A 7,510-nucleotide genomic window follows, 5' to 3' on the forward strand; every position below is an offset into this window, starting at 1 on the left:
CACTTTGAGATGAGTCACAACAATCGGTGGGTCCTCGATCCTATGCTACTTAGTCTGATCATTAGATATAGTTGCTAATACAGTGAGGTCCTCCTTCCATAGGCGCTTTCGAGGCTGTCATTACTGACATGATGCTAATCTTTTCACCACTCTGGTACTTTAGAGCATATAGTGACACTAAATTTCTTCTCACAGGGTACGTCCGGGCGATATGTCCTAATAACCCACCAACACTAACTATTGCGCCGTAACTACCAAGGATAGCAGAGGTAACACCGGTGTCGAATGTCTGTCCCCCGCAATATCGAGTTTGCATCCCAACTAACATATGCGGTTTCCGCTGACCTGCCATCAGCCGGTTTCATATCAGGTTTGGTTTCAAGAAGCATCAGGGTTAAACGGAATCGAGCCGAAGCGATTTGCTATCCATCCAAACTACCATGTTGTTATTGTCCTGTCGTCGCCCACATCAATCCTAAATATCCTTTCGCGAGCACCACTGCCGGTGTTATTGTCACAATCACACGGATTTCTACCATACGGTCATCGCTCCCTTGGTTGTTGTCGTCTTGAATTATCAACTGCCATTACATGCCGTAGGCACCTTCATTTCCATACTGTTAGCTACCATTACAAGTACCTTGATGTCACGATAGTTGTTGCTTCTAATGTCGTTGCTCGAAACAGGACTCTACGATCCTTCACCAACGATGTCCATCGCCTCATATTTCGTGCTAAGTTCCAGGGTGCTACTCGTTGTGTTGGAAGTTACACAGTCCACATCCTGGTCGATTGTCATCGTTTACGTTTCGATCGATTCATAAAAGTCGGCTCCCATAAGTTGCTGACTAGAGTTAAGGATTCGTTTGGAGTCAAATCGTTGATGTTCATTGTCAATAATTGGGGTCGTTCAAATGCTGAAGTCGGTAGAGTACTAAATTTACCCTTATGCCCATCGTTCTTACAAGTTGACTGGGTAAAACACGGTAGGTTTCCAGAGTGTTGCAGGTGTGACCGCCCTTCAGGGTCTGAGATGTGAGTATATTGAGTTCCAACAACAAAGAGGAGTGAGGGGGAAAGAAAAGGGGTATAAACCAATCATGAACGCTGCAACATCCACTCAGGGACGTTCGTACAAGCACCTAGCATTCTACTTAGTTCGCTAGGCGTTCAAAGGGACGTTCAAGTAATACTCGATAGCATTGCGATTTCAAAAGGATTCAAAGAGAGGTGAGAAAGTCACATTTGAGTAGGAGACGATCACTGTTATGACTCCTATTAGTTTGTTACGTTTCACACTGATCAATTAACAGAGCGGAACCCCTCCTTCACTTGTTAAGCTTCACTGGGACTCGCATGCACCCCACATTATTATTATGTGTGCACCCACAATAATATTGTGATTTGCATGCCCATCTCAGCTCCTCCTAACTCATGTCGAATGGTTCCCCCAACTAGAATAGTAAACAAAGAGCATCACATAACATAAGTCACGAATGTTTAGGGAATTACCACCCTATCAGTCATATAACACGTGCAAGGGATACGTAAGTTCATACTATCGTGTTTAACGTGCACCAGCATGCAATATCATATGTAAGTGTCCACTAGTTACGTAGTACAATGAGTATACGAAAGACGAACCTTGCAATCTGGAGCTGAGTGTCATGATCGATTTTCGAAGGTGTTCGGTTATAGTCTGGTTTTACAAAAACGTTTTAAAACCTAGTTCACTATAACCAGTGGCTCTGATACCAACTGTAACACCCCCAAAATTTCACCTGCGGAAACCCCGCGAGGCGTGTTACGCATCAGAGTTCGAGCCACCAATCACATTGAACCAATAGTAAGTACTTAATAAAACGTGCCATTAATTACCAATAGAAATTGTCAAACATGATATCAATTCACAAGATGTTGTGTAGCGGAAGCATGTAGATAATCGTTTAGCAAATGTTTCATAATAATACTTAAAACCAATGTATCAAATGTAAGTTAATCCAAGAGCCTCGATCCATGACCACTCCAGCACTCCCAGATAGCAAGTCCATGTTCTAAACGTTAATGACCTACAAGCATGCAAACAAGTGTGTTAGACTACGCTGGTGAGTTCAAGGTTTTGTTAACGTGTTTTGTTACCAGATGTATGTTAATGCGATTCAATGTTGCGTTACGATGTCGTTCACGTTAGATACCCTAGGGAGTGTGCCCATATGTATCCGGGGAGTGGGTACCCCTTAGCGACCGATTTGATTATTGTACCGTATGCAGCGTCAATGATGGGAATGCCTAACCCCAATGCCCATAACCAGGCATTGGTCAAAGTCAAGGTATCAAACAACCTTGACAAGCTGTAGGAGGTCTTATATCCGCGATGTATTCACAAGTTGTCCCAGTAATTAGTTCACGCCCGTCCTTACGGCCCGGTGTGAGGGTGCCAAACCTAATAGCGCTATCAACTAATTACCCCATTGCCTTACAGGCAATCCGGTAGATGATTGTTTCTATGTTCCAGTTGTTTACCCCAAGTTTCCCTTCCAAATGTTTACCAGTTGTCCCAAACCACCGGGACGCATGCTAGAGAAATGCAATGAACTCACCTTGGTTTGCTCGGTAAGATACACAAAAGGTTCTTGAATTAAAGATGGTCAACCACGTCCTAACAAGGTTACCATACAAGTCAGGTTGGGTTCAATTAAAGCACGTACGGTTACACAGAGTTAACACGTTACAAACAAGTAGAGGTCATGGCAACACTTAGCAGTCAAACAACACATTCCACTTGTGCAATTAAAATAAGCCCAAAAGTAATCGGCCCAACATGTTGTGCGGCCCACAGCATGTTGTGCGATCCAACCAGACCCGGCCCAATTATAATTAAGCCCAACATCAAATAAGTCCCAAACATAACATACTCGGCCCAATGTAAGAGCCTTGTGCGATCCGGATTAGGTTATACGATCCAATTAGCATACAAGCAACATGCAAGTTCACATGCGTATCATATAACAGTTCAACATCCAATACACAAGGGTATGGCCCAGTATCTCGGCCCAAGGCCTTGTGCGGTCGGTGTCAACTTGTGCGATCAACCGCACTTGTGCGTTTACAGTAACTTGTGCGATTGACTTAACTTATGCGACTGGGTCATGTTTCAGCCATAATTCATGGAAAATCAGTTACATAACTAATTCAATCAACATCCCATGATTCACGCAACCTTAATCATCTAGCTGTTTCATCACATCTCATTATTGGACAAGGCAATGTAACACCCCGAAAATGGGATTAGTAATCAAACTCCGTTAATACTGAAAGACGGGTGAAATACCGTTAGTGGTAAAATTTAACCCGAAAATATTAGGATTTAAAGGAATAATCCTAATATTAAATACAACGTGAATAAAAGCTTTTAAGGGAGTAAGTTTATAAGAAGTCCGAGTTAACGGGACTTAAAATAAAACAGGTTATAACTCCCATAACCCACTAAATAACTAGGAATATCAACCTAGTTAGTCTAGTGTTTTAAAATAAAGAGGGAACTTGATGTAGTAACCTTTATAAACATGGGTAAAGTAGAGGGACTAAAATGGTTAAGATGAGAAAATGAGTTTTATTAATTAAAACTAAAAACACCAAAACACACACCTTTGTGTGTGTTCTGGTCGTACAAAACACAGGAGCCAAGAAGGGCTCTCAAGCTCAAACCCTAACAAGCATAAAATCAACAAATTGAAGGGGTAAATCCAACCTAAATCGAAATCCAAGCACGAATTCATGATCACCTCGATGAAGGGATCATAAGGTATGCCAAATTTCATTATTTAGTTCCATCTTGAATTCTTGGTGAACATATGAAATCGAAAATTTGGCTTGCATGATTAAAGTTTGGATGAGTTTAGGATGAAATCATGTCCAGGAGTAAACCCTAGTCAATAACTAGTTGAATTAGTGTTGAAATTATAAAGTTCATGATCATCCATTATGGGTGTTTAAATGGGTTTTGTAGAAACATGATGAACACTAGAACCATGATTGTCAAACTAGTGTTATTTAAACTTTATGAAGTTAATCTTGACATTTAACCATGAATTTGATGATCTTCTAGTAAAAGATGTTGAAATTGGCAAGATAGGTAGCCATAAGTTTGATTGTTAAATTCTATAAAAGAATGCCCATTAGGTGTTTGTTAAAATGCCTAAATGAGAAGTAAAGTGGTGAAATTCAAGTGAAACGCGTAATTGGCAAGCTTGACTAATCACATGAGATATGGGATAAAACGGGTTCTAATCATAATGTTGATTTGCCTTAATCGTGCATATTATATGATTAAAGGTAGTTGACTTTAGAAAGTCGAACTAACCTATGATGAAGTCGAATAGAAGTTTCGACATAAAGTCCGTAAGATGAACTAGTCATAATAATGATGACTAATCTAACCATCTTACGAATTATGATGCTAGTTTGACTCTTGACAAGCTAGATGGAGGCTTGGGGAAAGAAGCGGGTCAAACGGATCGTATACGCGGAAAAGAGCATAATCCGGATACTAGGTAAGTTAAAGCTTACACCTTTTATTAACAACTATTGGTTTTATAGATTATGAATAATCGAAAGTCATATTTGACTTATGATGTTTTGACCCGTCATGTGCGGTTCGGAACAAAATACATTAATGATAAACCATGTTGAATGATTAAAAAGAGCTAATAAGATCATTTAGTCATGCAATGACTAATAAATAACGAGTTCTAAATGATTACCTTGTAAGGTAAATCAATACAATTAATAAGGGTTAAACGGTAAGGTGGTCACTAGTTGACGATAACCGTTAGTTTTGAAGGACACTTTATGGCGTAAGATATAAAGGGGTCAAAATGATCAAGAAATAGATTTATAAGGAAAATTGACCGTACGGTGTAAACCGGTACAAGTCATGTAGACGAGATGATGATAAATCCATCTCGCAAAAGTAAACGATCATTTAGACCAAACGGGTCAAAAGGTGAAAATATCACCCTTTGACAATATCGACTAATGGTTTGTCGAGTTGTATGATTACAGGAATAAATATCGATTGAATGTTGACATCGCTATTACTTAGCGGCTACTAAGGCAAGGTATCGAAACGGGTCAATATATTGATCCGAGCCAGGTTTGTATAATGATTCAACTCGTCATGTAGAACTTGAGGTTCTATAAGTGTTAGACAAGGATAAAATATAGATATTCGGTTATCATTAAGGTAAACCGAATAAATTGGGTCATGATTATGGTATTATAGAAATATAATGGTTTCTAAACAAGATTATAGTTTTAAAAGTGAGATTTTGGTCGAACATGGCTTTAAAGGTCCTTCGTCGTAATAGGAGGGGTAAAAGTGACCAAAATGCTCTTATAAGTTAAATTAAGCAAACGATCCCTAAAGGTTGCTTAGAAATGAGTTTTGTAACCAAATAGATACTTGTATTAAGTATAAAAAGTGAAATATGTGAATCTTTGGGTCAAATGACTCTATATGAGTCTTTGCCATAAAATGATAATCCAAAGGGTAAAACTCGGAATAAATAGATCTCCACATTAAATCCTCCACACATATAGTTGTGGTGGAAGATAAATTGATAAATAATATGGAAGTACAATGCTAGAAGTGAATGGGTATGAATTATGCGGTAAAAGTGCTTAAATACCCTTAACGGGTCAAAATAAGCTTCTAAGTCAAAACGGGTTAAAGAAGGTATACAAACCCGTGATTTTGAGCCTAATATAATAGGAGATATTGAAATTATGAAGTTCATGGGTTTAAAGATCAAATAGGCATGTTTGTTTGATAAAATCACGAACGGGTCAAAATTTGGTAAAAAGGGTAATAAGCCAAAGATTTAAAAGTCTTAAATTTTTGTTAATCCGGATGTCGGATTTTAACTCCATATGATGGAGAATTAAATTACGGACGCGTAGGAAAAAGAATCGTGTAAAACGGATTAAAAACGAGAGAGTTATGTCCGTTTCGGTCAGAACTAATGAAAAATAGACGTGCAGAGTTGACACGGGCGGGTGACTTTTTGACACGGCCGGGTGGCTGGGCTGTGAAAAATATATGTTAACTGACACGGCCGGGTGGCTTTTTGACACGGCCGGGTGAAGGGGCTGAAAACAAAACAAAAATAATTTCTTGTTTTGTTACGTTAAGCACGGAACTTGTTTATACTCGATTATTAAAGTGTCAAAACTAATTATTTACATGGTTTTGACCGTAGGTGAAGATGGACCTAATCCGGATGAAGATCAAGCGGCGAGCAAGAACCGAACACACGTTAAATGAAGCTTCCGCGTCAAATCCTGATTTGTATTGATATAAGTGAATTATGTAAACACTTATAAATTGTTTTTGAAATGTTGTAATCATTTGGGAATGTTGGTATAACAAGTTTTTTTAAAGACACATTTTAGCATAAAAATTTATATCTTTTATTAAAATATTAATAAAACCAGACGGGCGTTACAAGTTGGTAATCAGAGCTTAAGGTTAAAAAGAATAAAGTGTTCGGTTCGAGGCTTGATCGCAAATCCGGTAAGTACTAGTATGTTAATGGTTTAGCGTGTTAAAGTGTTGTAAACAACACATAGGGTTATCGTGTAATACACATTACCCTAATTCAAATGATTAATATAGTTGATGAAAATACGCGCGTTGACGCATATAGTAGAAAAAGCCTTGTATTATAATACGGGCGATTACTGAAGTTGATATTATTAACTCTTGTAAATGTTTTAGTTGAAGGACACTCGCATCTAAAGATAGCGGGAGTCTAACAAATTGCGGACTTGACGGAGGAACGGTCCAAAGTACTACAAGTAGAACATACTCACCAAGGACCTAAATCACGCAGCGATCGCGAACAAGGCTAATGGCAAGAAAAGCCTATCAGGGCAAGCGTTACCAGGTGCACATTTTAAATTTAATTGCACATATAGTAATATGCAACAAATACGTAGAGATTGAAAGTTGCATATGTAGATTGAAAACTTGGAAAAACCCGAATAGAAAACCTATCCGGGATATTGCTTCCAAGAGAAACAAATAGAGGCATTACTTACATGGGGTGTAATGTGAAAATTATAAAAAGGTCATGTATACCAGGTGTTGATCGCTTATTCTGGCCAGGTAAGTGGTGAGCACGTGGTACCATGAACTTTTTATGATGGACACGCTTACACCCGATGTAGTAAGGACGGGGCGAGTGGGACAAATTAAAAAGTACCCAAATGGATCAGATAAGCAAAGTATTTGATCATAATGTAAACGCACAGCCGAGTGACGGAAGCGTATTATATTAGGATAATGAACCCGAGAGAAGGGACAAAGAAACATGTAAAATGATGTAGACATATATTGGGAGGGGGTGTACTTACACTCGAACCCGGAGAATGTAAACATGTAAAACGATTAAGATATGCACTAAGAGGGGGTGTACTTACACTCGAACCTGGAAAACGCAAACATGTA

General features: G+C 38.8%; 1 long non-coding RNA gene across 1 annotated transcript; it reads left to right on the forward strand.

Moving 5' to 3' along the window:
- The first annotated feature begins 3,625 nt into the window (after nucleotides 1–3,625).
- On the forward strand, nucleotides 3,626–6,431 carry LOC110899419. The gene is made up of 3 exons (XR_004877785.1): nucleotides 3,626–3,805; nucleotides 4,464–4,553; nucleotides 5,065–6,431. It is a non-coding gene; the product is annotated as an uncharacterized LOC110899419 (long non-coding RNA).
- Nucleotides 6,432–7,510: the final 1,079 nt, after the last annotated feature.

This window comes from Helianthus annuus, chromosome 13 (genome assembly GCF_002127325.2).
Source record: "Helianthus annuus cultivar XRQ/B chromosome 13, HanXRQr2.0-SUNRISE, whole genome shotgun sequence".
Lineage (NCBI taxonomy): Eukaryota > Viridiplantae > Streptophyta > Magnoliopsida > Asterales > Asteraceae > Helianthus > Helianthus annuus.